The sequence below is a fragment of the Mustela nigripes genome, chromosome X (genome assembly GCF_022355385.1).
Source record: "Mustela nigripes isolate SB6536 chromosome X, MUSNIG.SB6536, whole genome shotgun sequence".
In the NCBI taxonomy this organism is placed as follows: domain Eukaryota; kingdom Metazoa; phylum Chordata; class Mammalia; order Carnivora; family Mustelidae; genus Mustela; species Mustela nigripes.
Window position 1 is genome coordinate 84,350,194 of NC_081575.1, and position 14,186 is coordinate 84,364,379.

A 14,186-nucleotide genomic window follows, 5' to 3' on the forward strand; every position below is an offset into this window, starting at 1 on the left:
CCACTAGTTAGTCATGCATTTGGGTTAGCACTCATATTCTCTGAGCCAGGGACCCACCTGCAGAAAAGAGTTACTGGTTTTGTCATTTATAGTTGAGTTCAACTGGACCGGATTTCCTCACTGCCTCTGGCTGAAACTGATTGAGAGAATGAGAGTTTCACTTGTGGGTTGGAGAAATTAGTAATTGGGGAAGATAGAGTGTTTGGACGAGGGCCTCGTTTGCTCCTTTCTACACCCCCCCTCCCCCGTACGAACTCTGTACTGGGAGAAGGGAGTGGAGGGTTGGCTCTTCATATGGAAGTCAGCCCCCTTGGATGAGCTAGATGGAGAGCTGAGAGAGAAAGGTGAAGAAGTGCACTGATAAGGAAGGATGTAGGAGAGCCCCAGGAGACCTGCAAGTTCCTGGTCCTAAGTCCAGGTGGCCTTGGACGCTTCCTTGCCTTACTTCTTTCTGGCATCCCCGGCCTGGGGTCCGTTCCTGCTTAGCTCCTGAGAAATGAGGGGCATGTTCCTGATTTCAGGAATGGGAGTCCAAGTCCCCATCTCCCCCAAATTCTCCTGCATACATCTCTCACCTGAATCCGCTTTCTAGGTGAAATAGAGAGAGCTGGGTGTTAAGGTCTCTCTTCCACCAGTCTCTGACTTCTAGCTTTGAGGGAAACGCATGTGTTACCCAGGAAGCTGGGTATTCTCTTTGGACCTTTGTCTGAGGCTGCTAATCTCTGATGGTCTCCTGGGGCCTGAGCCGTTTTTACCCCATGCACCCCGGGATTTCCCCTTCTGCTTCCCCCATATAAATAGACCATTTGCTGCCTGTGTTCTAAGACCTTGATATTTCTGCCTTTGACTGGAGTCTATTCGGGAACAACTGTGTGGTGGCTGGGCACTGCAAAATGAGTCAGTTCCTGCAGTTTGGTTACAAGTTCTCAAAAAGTATTTCAGAATGTGGATGTGGTCAGCAGAGTCATTTTCCAGGCATCTAAAAGGAAACCCACATCAACTGTAACAATTGAGCTGAGAACCGATTGCCTTGCACAGCAGAACCAGGCCTGCTTTTCCTCAAAGGAAAGCCCGTAGCTGCCCCGGATCTAGGCGGCCTACCCTGTAGATCTGAAAGGAGACTTGATCTTCGAGCTTGCAAATCACATTTGAGCTGCAACTGATTGTGTGAACAGAGAGCTAGAGGTTTGGCCTTCGTCCCTTTCTCAACATGGGCATGAGTTTGACATAAATTATTTTTGTAAGATGGGACTCTTAGGGGATTAGAATCCAGTGAGCACAAAGTGTGGAATGTGGCTTCCGGACAGCCACTTTGGGGATTTTAGCTAATGCGCTGAGGAAGAACTAAGATGTTTTAGGTACCACTAGAGTACGTGAATGCACGATTATTTTGTTTCCTGATTGAGTTCTGAAGCTATGTAGACTCAGCAGTAGTGCCAATAAAAAGAATTCAGTCCTTCTCAAGCTTTCAAAGAATTTCAAGTTTGTCATAGCATTTGGAGAATATTTTAGTTCAGCACTGGTGGATTCTGTTGTCCCCTTGGGTACCAGGAATTGTGTAAGATTCTGTTTGAGTTCTTCATTACCTGTTTTGCATCATCCATGAAAACCTATGGAGTTTTCAGTTATAAGGAAGCAACCTGGAAAAAAATGGGCAATTTGAACAGACACTTCCCCAGAGAACACAGACAAGTGACAGAGAAGCACATGAAATGATGTTCATCACCAGTAGTCATTAAGCAAATGCAAATCAAGACCCCAGTGATCTACCACTACACACACCTATCTGAATGGCTGCAATGAGAAAGGCTGATCATACAAAGTGTTGGCAAATTTGTGGATGATCTAGAACTCTCTTAGTATATTTAGGTAGATATGTAAAATGGCACAGACATTTTTGGAGATGCTTGGCCATGTCTTACATCATTAGACATATGCCAACCTTAGGATCTAGATACTGCTCTCCTACAGACAAGAAAGCCCATGTCTACATGCTGTGTTTACAGCTGTTTTATAAGTAACAGCTAAAAACTGGAAGCAGTCTGAATGTCCATCAGCAGGTAAATACATCAACAAATTGTGGTGTATCTGTCTGATGGATACTACCCAAGAATGAGAAGAAGTGAGCTGTTCATAGAGTCAGCATGGAGGGACCCCCACCCTTAGGGAAAGAAGCCAGACAGAAAAGAAATACATACTGTATGATTGAATTTATATAATATTCTGGAACACGCAAAGACATTTAGAATGACAGAAAGCAGATCCCTGGTTGTTTGGGGTGGGAGAGGTAGGGTGGCAAGTGGAAGGTGTTACAAAAGGGCAAGGGGAACATTGGGGCTGGTGGATAATCTCACTGTCTTGGTTATGGTGATGATTTCACAGGTGTATGCATGTGTCAGAACTTAGTCAAACTGTACACTTTAAATATGTGCAGTTGATTACGTGTTAGTTATTCCTCAATTTAAAAGTAACCCAAAAAAGCAATCACAGTGATGGTAGATAGAGCATTAAGAATGTCCTTATTTGAAAAAAATAAAGACATAGCATCTCTTGGTGGGGGGAATCTGATGAAATTTTAATGGGATAGAAATAGAACCTTCTAGTACAGATATATAGTATGTTTATAGTAACTGAATATAGTAAATGTGAAAGCTTTAGTTCCTCCTGTTTCCAAGGCATTTCAACAAGTGGTTCAAGACCGATCTTGTCCAGCACTGTGGGGTCAGCTGCCTGCCCAGGTTTATAAGCATTTGTCCTCCAACATAACTGCTCACCAGATGATGAGGGAGGGCTTAGGCATCTGAAGCGGGGTCCTGATTGCAAAGATAAGGCATGAAAACACCACCTTCAGATTGTACCAGTGTTAGAGAAGTCAGTCTATTTGCAGTGCACATGGAAATTGGTAAAGCACTTTCATAAACGTCATTTTGTGTGATCATCTCAATAATCCCTTTACAGGTGGGATCAGTATTCTGTCGTTTGTTTGGGAAACACCCTGAGACCCAGAGAAGCCACACTGTTTGTTCAGAGTCCCCAACATTTTGGGCAGACATCACCATTCTTCGTACCATACCCTACTGCTTCCCCAAATTCCTGTTATTGAATATGTGGCCAGGGTTCTCTGCGCATTGATTTGTCAGGCAGTCAGAGGAGTCCCTTCTGTTTGTATACGAACTGTTCATGGCCGTGATCTTTCATCCTATTTCCCCATCTGTAAATGGCTAGTAACATAATTGCAGGCTTCACCAGATTGTCGTAAGGGTCAAAGTCAAAGGCTCATATGGTGAAAGAGCCGTGGGAGCTCGTAAACACAGTGGGGGGGGTCATATTTACCATGTTCCTGATTCCCTTATTGGGCCTGCTTACTGATGGCATGACAGTGAGTGAGCAGCTTTGTGGAACCCAACGGGTAGATGGGAGAGCTTCATTCCTTTAGTTGTGTCATGACTTCCATCAAGATTGTCACACTCATAATAAATGAAATTATTTTATTACACTCTTCCTTAAAAGATACTAAACAGTCCTTAGTTGGGCTCCCAGTGATTGAAACTGGTGGCTTGGAAAGGACAGAAAATAGCTGAAGGCGGGTGCCATTAGGGTTTACTTAGCCAACAAGGTTGGCCCATCCCTGCTTGGCCTCTTTCTCGTCTTTGGCTAATGCTGACTGCCACTTATTTTTTCTTTGCTCTTTTTCACATCCAGTGGCCCTCTCTCTTCAGTATCCCTCTTCCTTTGTGATCAGTCTGTTGCCAACCAAACTTCTCCCAGCTTCTGTGATAAATGATATGGGAACCACTGTAGCCTTTTGTACTCTTTAGGATGGCGTTTCACAAAGCATGTTTTCAGGAGACGGGGAAAAACTGTGGTCAGATAAGTTTGGTTTGAACAACATTAAATAGGTTTCTTTCCTGCAGGACTTCTCAGAACTTTTTATGTTTGCATGGATACTTCAAGAGGAACATACGGTACAACGATGTTTCCCAAATTTAATAGATTGAAAGAATGCTGTGTAGGTGTGTGGAATCATCTCTCAGTTTAATACTCCAAAGTTGAACACACTTTGGAAAATGCTGTTTTGTAACTTGTTATTTGATATGTTGGTAAAATGACAATTTTCCCACAAGTTTTCAGTCTGTACCTCCTGGCACATTGAATACAAAACATGACTTGTTTTCTTGACTGGGTCTTAAGAGTTCCAGCTTCTAAACTTTTTATTCATGGTTTTACAGCTCCTTTAGGTTTCTTATAGCCTTCGAAAATCAGGAGATGTAATCATAGGAGGGCACAGAGATTTTAAGGTTTTGCCTAAGGATGAAAGTCCATGAAAGGAATTTTCTCTCTCTCTCTCTCTTTTTTTTCACCAAATGGTCTAGATTCTGCCCTTTGTAGTACCTCCATTTATTCCATTCCTAAATCCGTGGTCCATCCTGGCTTCCATAGGGGCATTTTAGAAAGAAAAGTTATGGACACACCAGCTGTCTGGTGGGAATGGGGCTTGTGTTAACTGTGAGTGCCTGTAGCTGTAGGAAGACTTTGACCTCTCAGCAAGAATATATCACCATATGGATTTTTTTTTTTTTTTAACAGTTTGTTCCTCAGACCACAGAAAGTTGAATAATCAGCATAGGACTTAAAAGAGAGATAATGTCAGAACGAATAGTAATTGTCAGCAAGAAATTTGAATAGTTTCATTGCTGTTGCCTGTCAGGTAGGAATGGGAAGTGGGAGCATGAAATGGGGGGTTAGGGACATTGAGTTGCGACGCAGACCAGGTGATTTGGGACTTGGGCGCGAGTTCGATCATTCCTGGCCCATCCCATCTCCATTGGGTGTGTGGGTATGCCAGGAAAGCTCAGTCTTGTGGTTCAGGTTCCCATGAGGTTCTTCCAGGCTTGCCTACTTACATCTAGTGTGTTCTCATGAGAAGTTGAAGGTTCCCCTGCATTTTTAAGCTTCTTATGCCCGGCCATTTTCTGAAAATGCTATTCCTTGCTCTTCCTTTTTGACTGAAAATCACTACTGTGGTACCTTGCCATCCACACTCCCCAGACACCCCTGACTCCCCCCACCCCCAGCATACACGCACATTCTCTTATCCGCTTTGGCCAGTCCTTCCAAGATTTTATTATCCTTTGGTGCCAACTGTCTCTCCTGACCCCTCTCTCCACTCCTAGAAAGAGGAACCAGATTTCCCCTGTGTTACCATAAATATAAACAGCAGTTGTGTTTCTGTTATTTACCCTTTCAACTTAGCGATAAAGCTTGCCACCGCGTCTCCCCCAGCCTTGCACAGGAAGAGAGACTTCCTTCCTTCATCTCCTGCCTTTGCTCAGGCCTGTGAATAATCTTTCCTTTCACTCGGACTCCAGAAGCTCACACCTTCTCGAACTTTTCTTTTAAACTCCTGAGAGTTACTCGTCCTGTATCCTTCCCCTTCCAGCTTCCGGTTGTCTCCATCTGATACCTTTCCTCTTCCACCTGGTTGCCAGGACCATCCATGCAGCTGTTCCCTCGTTGACGAGTACCTACGTGTGGTGGCTGGGTGTCGGGCTTCCCTTCTACCCCTTTCCCTTTGATCTCTATTGACCTACATCTCTCCTCCTTGCCCTTAGTCTTTTTCCACGGCCCTCCCTCTTCTCTTTTCCGTCCTAGACTGTTTTGTGATGATCTCAGAAATCCCATCTCCACCTGTAAGCAGCGAGCTTCATCTTTGGATAGTTTTGTCTTCATTGTTTTGAATCTGGCTCATTTTAATCAGATGGATATGGTTTCTCTAAGCACTGATGTGTGCTCGACAGAACCATCCATATAACAGCAAAAACCTTCCCTTCCACTGTGAGCATAGACCTAGTCTAGCATCAACACATAAGGAGGGAAGAAAGGGAGAAAAATGCTATCATCACGACTTTTCAGGGCTCAGTCCTGAGTTAATACCACCAAAAATCTTTTTATTTCTTTTTTTTTTTTTTAAAGATTTTACTTATTTATTTGATAGAGACACAGTGAGAAAGGGAACACAAGCAGAGGGAGTCGGAGAGGGAGAAGCAGGCTTGCTGCCGAGCAGGGAGCCCGATGTGGTGCTCAATCCCAGGACCCTGGGATCATGACCTGAGTTGAAGGCAGCTGCTTAACAACTGAGCCACCCAGGTGCCCAAACTTTTGGTTTCTTTATGACAGCTGAACTGGTCACACATCCACTGGGCGGCGATCACAGTGGGAGCACATACTTGATACTTAATACTGCTGGCTTTCTTCCGTTCTCTAGAAGTTTAAAAATAGCCAATTCTGCCCTTTTCCTTTAACACATATCAGGACAGTCTTTATAAATGTCAATTAGCTTTTCCTGTTTTCCCTTTGTTACACAAGTAGAACCCACGTTGTCATCCTGTTCCTCTTGGTGAATGAATGTCTTGTGGGTGTTGTAGCCATAGGTCATCAGATATGCAGCCCCCCATCATTTCAAACCATTTTTGTTAGCCCCTCCAAATCTTCACATGTATCTGTTAGCTGTCTACCGTTTTCCTTTGTTGTATGAGCCTTTTACCCAAACCAATAATTTTAACAAATCCACATACTACCGTAGACCTTGTTCTTTTCATTCATTTAGGAGAGCCTTTCCGAACCCCCAGGACTCTTCCATACTGGAAGGCATTATCTAGGAACATTTACCCTGAGACAGTGCTATCACTAGCCTACACTCTGTTAGGAAAATAGGCTTTTTTACAAATAGCTTGATGCTATAAGTACCCACAAATCGTATAGCAAGGTACCATAAAACTAAGATGGGAAGCAAGTGTTGTTTCAAGGATAAATAAATAGAAGAATTTTCCTGAAATGGAGATGCTCTCTCACTATTTTCTGGTTTATTTTATTTATTCCAAAGATGTTGTTTTTAAGTAATCTTTACACCCAACGTGGGGCTCGAACCTACAACCCTGAGATCAAGAGTCCATGCTCTGCCGACTGAGCCAGTCAGACAACCCTTGGTTTATTTTTCAAAATACGTTAGTACAGGTGCCAGGCACTTCATTCAGATTCCTTTGACAAATATTTACTAAAAGATGACTCTGATCCAGGGTGCTATGGTAGTACATGGGCAATCTCAAAAAAACAGAACTCCGTTCTTAACCCTCAAAGAGCTCCCATTCTCAGAGGGACACATTTCTAAACTAATAATTGAAGAGCAATTTGGCTTGTGTTTCTGGCCGAGACACGGACTAAGTGATCTGCAAGCTGGCCCTGGGCAGCATGGAGCTAACTTTCCAGAAGACTTCGGGAAGGCCCTTTAGAATCCTAGAAGAGTCTCTTTGAGCCGGGCATGGCAGAGGGGAAGAGCAGCGGGCCACGCAGTGTGAGGAGGATAAGTATTCGCTCCTCTTCAGTTCATTTGTGCTGAGTAAAACTTGATGGGAAGAGTGAAGAGAGACCAAATGAAAACTCTCATGCTGTGAATGCATACAGTAACCGAAGTTTTGTACAGCACAGAGGCATGATGCTGATTTGATTGTAAGTGAAATCTGCAGTCTTCAGGGGTGTGTCATTTAGAAAATGACACAAAGCTTAGAAACAAGACCAATTTTCGAAAGACCCCAGTAATGCTGTGGCATCGTAATGGGTTAATTCTGATTAAATAAAAGTCTGAGGGAGTCTTGGGGAAGCTGCCTGCTTGGTTATTTATAGGTTTAGACAACAGTCACCTTGTGTGGATATTCTTTTTTTTAAGCTACCGATAGAATGCAAATTGCTTTTTTCTCCTCTTTGATGGTAAGAGTTCTTCACTGCAGTGGCACACTGCTAACATTGTACAAAGCGAATTGAGGGGGTTCTTTCAATGAGGGGGAGAGTGACAGCGAGATGCATTTGCACGTGGATGAGTTAATTTCTGGAACTTGTCCATAAGAAGGCTGTTACTTAGATGAAAATTATCCTTTTTCTCGGAGTGTTTTTAATGAGTAAGATGATTCATGTTTTCATCCAGTGATTGTGTAAAAAAAAAAAAGTTTGGTTTTCGTTGAGAAGGATTAAAGGCATGTGTCTAATTGCTAAATATTATTCTTAAGAAACTAGTCTGAGTCTGTCTTTATGGGTCCTAAGTGGTTTCGCCTTTAGAAGCTTGTTTTAGGATCTTTTGCCAACCCCCTCCCTTCCCAGGCCTGTTCAGACTAGAATGATCTGGCAGGGCTGGTCTTTATTTTTTTCTTCTTTTCTTTTTTTTTTTTTAACGTCTTGAGCAGAAGCGTCTGAGAAAAGGTTCACCTTGCTCTTCAGCTTGACTTGCAGAGCAATTTACTAAATAGAGCGATGTGAGAATCAAGTGACTGTCAGCTGGTGTGAATGTTTTCGGTCAGCCTGGTCACGGGATCTCAGGTATGTGAGAGCTAGATGGGCCGCTGCCACACACACCGGCTGTGGCGAGACCCTGGCTCGGACGCTCTCACTGTCACACAACAGGAATCCCACGTTCACAAGAACGTACTTGAATGAGTCACCTGTATTTAAAAGGTTGGTTTTTGCTCTGACATCATTTCAACCTGTGGCCCACAGTGTGTATATGTGCGCATTTCTTTCCGGGGCTGTAGTGAAGTTCGAGAGACTTTTTGTTCTTAACCACGTAGGAGTCAGTTTGTTAGTTGTTTTGTTTTCTTGTAAACGACTTCATTGAGGTATAATTGATATACAGACAACTATACATATTTCCTGTGTACGGTTTGGTGCATTTGAACGTAATGCAAATGCCCATGATGCTGTCGGCACAGTCAAGATGTGGCAGACATGCCCAGCACTTCCACAAGTTTCCGTGTGTGTGTGTGTGTGTGTGTGTTCAGAACACTTACTGTGAAGTCTACCCCATGGGAGACAGTTTTTGTTCACTTCTGGAGGAAACTCTGACTTTGTGTTCTGTCAAATCCATAAATATATTTTAGAAGTTGACTGTACTCCCGTTGAGTTACAGAAAGATGCTGGTGCATGCCTTAAAATATATGAGATCTCATGGATGGGTGTTGGAAGGGACACCTAGAGCCCAACTTGGCAGCTTTGACTTGGGGGAGGGAACATTCTGGCAGTGCTATGAAATTGTTCATCCCTCTCCATTGACTTCCATGTACCACGCTGGGGGGGCAACATTTCTTTTCCAAAACCACAATTTCTAAAGTCAGTGACACTTTTGGGGGGCCAGATAGAATTGTCCCACGAATCCCTTAAAGAGACAGGGTAAAATCTACTCTTCTTTAGTTGAATGTCTCACGAAACTGAATTTCTTTCATTTCTAGTGGAACTTTGATGAGAATGCCATTTTTTATCTGTCATCTGGCTTTAAGCATCAGTGGGTTTCTTCTTGATTTGGTTTATAGGTCACCCCTGTTCTAATTCTGGAGGGGAAGCTCTTTCGGTTCTAGGTTAACATTTCAAGAAATGGTCTTTATCCCACTTCCAAGCAGGCTTCTCAACAGCAGGTGGCAGGCTTCACTATTCATCAGTCTTCTTCTCCCCTTAAGACTCTCTTTCCCATTCTAGTATACCTCCATATAATGGTTTGTAACCAGAATGGACAGAATTTTTAGAAATTACTGTCTTTGTTTTTGTTTGTTTGCTCCATGAGTGAGACATACAGCAAGTACCTTGGTTACAGTTTTGTCAGCCGACCCTGGGGCTGACTGGCTTGTTAATTGTTAAATAATGGAATTACATAATGTAACATTTTTAGTTGGACCCGATTCCTTTTCTTTGACTTCGACTTCTAAACTTCGGAAACGTGTTATCGGTTAATAGCCTTTGCTGTAGTATATTCTTTAGATATTGTATATTTTAATAAACTTGAAAAATGTGTATTTTATTGGTTGGTGATTGACACTAATCTACATAGTGCTGCGTCTAATAAACTCTGATTTACAGTTTTCCCTTGTTGTCTTAGCTAGATAAGTCTAGAAGTAAGAGGAAAACACCATCTTAACTTTATAGTTCTTTAAATATAAGGATATTTGGAGGATAGCTCAGGCAAGTGTTAACAATTAAAAATACCCTTCTTCTACTCTAAATATAGGCCAAACCTTATAAAAATATAATCCTTTGGATTTTGGCATTTAAACTAACCAAATTAAACACTTGTTTCACTGTAATGGCCAGACTTATTCATAAAAGTAGAGTTAGGAACATTTTAGTTTTAGTGGTTTATGAAATGTCAATTGGCGTGGTCTATAAATTTTACATTGAGGGTGAATCTCAGTCAAACCTGTGCAAGAAGGCTTTATTTCCACTTTGGTAGGTATGCCCAGGCTTTTAGACAGTGCCAAAATATACTTCATAGATGGAATTGGTTTTAATTTATTTAAAAAGAGAGGGAAAAAACCAAGTAATCAAACAAAAACCTACTTCACCTTGTAAATTTCACCTTCTCCCCTAAGATCTAACCACCTGGGTGAAACACTATTATTATAACTTGGCAAGTAGGTGCTCTCTTAAAATTAGACACCTGTGATTAAATAGTTAAATCATTCCCTTGAAATGTACATATTGAGAGCTTCCAGAAAGCTGGTCATCTTTTCTTATAGCTAACAGCAGTTTTTTTAAAGGCCCTTTTCTTGGCAACAAATATTTGACCTGTCCAGTCAGGTTCTAAGTGTAGCCTTTCTTCCGAGTGATGATAACTTTTCTAAATCTCTTCCAGGTGATAGCCAGAGCATTTTAAATTTCTAAAAAGGTAGGAGTCGAACACCTGTACTCAGAGCAAAGTCGTGTAGTCATTTATATTCTATAATAATCTTAAAAGTCAAACATAATAATTGGCCACAGTGGTCATGTGCTGATAGAAGAATGCCTTCTCGAAGACACCAGGTGCTGCTCTGGGGCCTTTGTTCTGACTTTTGCTTCCCTCTGACTTTTGCATACCCTCCCCCAGATACGTGACATGTTTCTTCTCCTCCTTCAGGGAGCTGCTCAGATGTCACCCCCACAGCAAGGCTTTCCCTGACTACCTATGAAAATAGCATTCCTCTTCACGGTGGCATTCCTCTGTGAAATGATCACACCTATCAGTTGAGTTTCTTTTTTGCCTTTGCCTACAAACCCCTTAAATCTTTGACCTCGGGGACTGTCACATCCCCAGTGCCTGGCATAAAGTATGGAAAAAGCACCCAGTAGGCATTTCTGGGGTGAATGAATGAATGAATGAATGGAGAGGACAGCTGTCCTTTTTTTTATACCTGCATTGGACTATGGGAGGAAGGCTCGAAGTTGACATCCTAGTGAGCTATTGCTTTGAATACTTGGTGACATATCTTTTTTTGCAGTTTCCTTTGATGTTTTAGACATTCTGTAGAAATAACTAGATCATCCTCAATGTATAGAAGGGAAATAACTTTTTTTTTTAACTGCCATGTATTTTGGGTATTTGCATCATGGCTAGATTGGCCAAGTTCAAGTGGTATAAAGCAAACTAGAAGTGCTCCAAGGCCAGTAAGAGTGGGTTGGGTTTTTTCCTTGTTTCTTTGCTCAGTTCTTTGTTTTTCATATATAACCTTCTACTGCAAAAACATGCTGAATAACCAATTGTAGATTTTTTTTCACAGTCATACCCTGCAGAAAGGCAGGGATTTCCATCTGTTTGGTTTGGTACTGGATCTGCAGCCACTGAGAGAGTATCTGGCACTTTCCTCCATATCACTCAAATCCATATACACTGAGGAAATAAACCTAGAGGTTGCTTCAAACTCAGTATGTGGGATTATTGTCAGAATGTCAATAAAGAAAATATGGAATTGAGATCTGTTGATATCATTTCCACATAAATCTCCAGGATTAATGTTTTTCCTCTTTCCTTCCACAGAGCCCCTCCAGAAGGCTGTGGATCACCGCCTCCCTGCCAGAAAGGCATAGGTACCCTCAATGGCTCAGTAGCCAGTGTAGATCCTGTCTTTTGTAATCAGTAGCTACATCTGGCTACTGGGTCTCTGATGGCATCTTCAAGCCTCTGTTACAGCATCTTGAGCAAGGTTACTGGGAAGTCTTTACCCTGATTTACATACACACACACACACATGGCTGGAGTGTGGGAACCATTAAGGATTATGAATATGAGGTATATTTGATTTCAGTACCACAAGAAGGAAGAATCCAGAGACCATAAGAAGGAGGAATCTTCGATTGGTTTTCTTTTCTTTTTTCCCCTCTTTTGGAAAGGAACATCTGGAAGGGATCATCTGGTCACAAAGCCATCTATCTACCTACCTACTTATCTACCTATATATCTCATCCATCCATCCATCCTTCCTTTCATCTCTTGACTTTTAAATAGCATTCTAAGTGCAATTAAATAAGGGCAGTTGAATGGTATGACAGTTTAAGGAACTTACACTTGTAGACTTAGAGTAGGTAAGTCCCAGCAGCACATTCTGAGCTGCCGTGCCAGTGTGCTAGACACGATAAATACCAGGAGCTTTGCAGCAGGCAGTTGTGTTGAAATCCTTTGTGAGGAGGACTTACAAGTCCAACATCCAGGTCTGGGGCATGAACCTGGCATACAATGTAGATTTCTGTGTATCTTGGGCAACAGCTACATTGTCTGCTGGGTTTCAGGCTACCTGGAAACACCTTCTCCATGGTTGTGTCCTCAAGGCTTCACCTATATGGGTTTGGAATAACTTTTCCAGGAGGCATAAACCAGTGGGCTTTAACATTGCACAGAGTGTAGAGAAAGGGCCTCATGACAGCTGATCACCTTAGCGAAGAATGATTCTGTTCTGATTTTATCCAAGACGCTCTCAGATACCAGCCTAGGAAACCCAATGAACCAGAGAAAATGGATGATGTCATCCTTCCTTCCTCCTCTCTGCCTTAACTCTCAAAGATTGATCACTTATATGTTGTTACTAATTAGTATTTGGTTTCTGTTGTAATTACTGTCACAAGCCCAGCACCTATATGGGCCCCGTCACACTCACGGTCCCTCATCTTGGCTTCTCGCCCACATCCCAGAACCCGATTTAGCTTTGTTCTCTTTCTGCCACAGCCCTGTAACTTCTGTGAGTGATTCAGTCTTCCTGAAATCCATTTCCCTTACTCTGCCCTAACATTTCCATCCTGTCATTTGCTCCCTGAAGTGAACTCTGGAATTTAAGTGAACTGGATTTTTTTACCACCATTCACCATCTCCTGAAACCAGAAGAGCACCCCCCCCAAGACTGATTTATTCATCCCAGAGAGAGGGAAAGATGGGGTAGAGAGAGAAGGGACAGAAGGAGAGGGAGAGCTAGAATCCCAAGCCCACTCACCATTGAGTGTGGAGCCCATCATGGGGCTCGATCTCATGACTGACTGAGATCATGACCTGAGCCGAAATCAAGAGTAGGATGCTTAATTGACTGAGCCATCCAGGCACCCCAGACAAGCAACTTTCCTACGGAATGACAGAGAACTTGTAAAAATAAGTCCCCGGTTTGCAAGAGGACGGGAAGAAGATAATGGAAATAGCTTCTGGAAAACTACGCTTACATTGTGTTTTGTTTGCTCCAGGTAAATAAATGTAATCCTCTGAACAGGGGGAAAAAAAAAGACCTAGCAATTGAAACCATTACATTCTCCATAAGAAAGGAATATAACTTTTTGAGAAGTTTTAAACCTGTAGCTATATGAATTTGAAGATTTTTAGTTATGTGATCTGTATTTTTCATTAATGTGAATTAACAGATTTAAAGTGGGAAGTGAATAATGGGGAAAGGCCTGTATGTAGTAGTTGATTATGGTGATAATAATGCCCTTGTGTCACCCCATGATGAATTCAGTAAAAATAAAGCTAATGACTTGGAGTTTTGAAAAGATGGTGCTTTTTTGTGTGTGCGCGCGTGTGTCTTCTGGCTTTTTATCCACCTGTTGGTTGTATCATCTAATTCTGCACCAAAGCCACTGGCCCCTGTATCCTGGGAGAGAAAGTCCCTTGTCTTTGAGGTATTTGACATCCTTGGAAGAGTGATAAAGGTCTCGGGGTAGCATGGTTATATTTAATACCTCCTAATTGTCTAAAGCCATTTACTTTCTCCCATCTCCATTCCCATACTTGTGATGCTCTTTGATCCCCTTTGTCATTAAAATGAAGTTAACAATGCGGCCTGCTTTGAGGAAATCCTTACCTGGTCAGGTTTTCATTTCCCCCTCATGTCCAATGGACCAGTATGAATTGATCCCCAAAGCAA

General features: G+C 42.3%; 1 long non-coding RNA gene across 1 annotated transcript in view; it reads left to right on the top strand.

Annotated features, from left to right (window-relative positions):
• The window catches only part of LOC132006760 (uncharacterized), a 24,722-nt gene extending 10,910 nt beyond the window's left edge, over window positions 1-13,812 (top strand). Inside the window, exon 3 of the long non-coding RNA XR_009401211.1 lies at window positions 11,825-13,812. This is a non-coding gene — a long non-coding RNA (uncharacterized LOC132006760). The remainder of the gene's footprint in view (window positions 1-11,824) is intronic.
• Window positions 13,813-14,186: the final 374 nt, after the last annotated feature.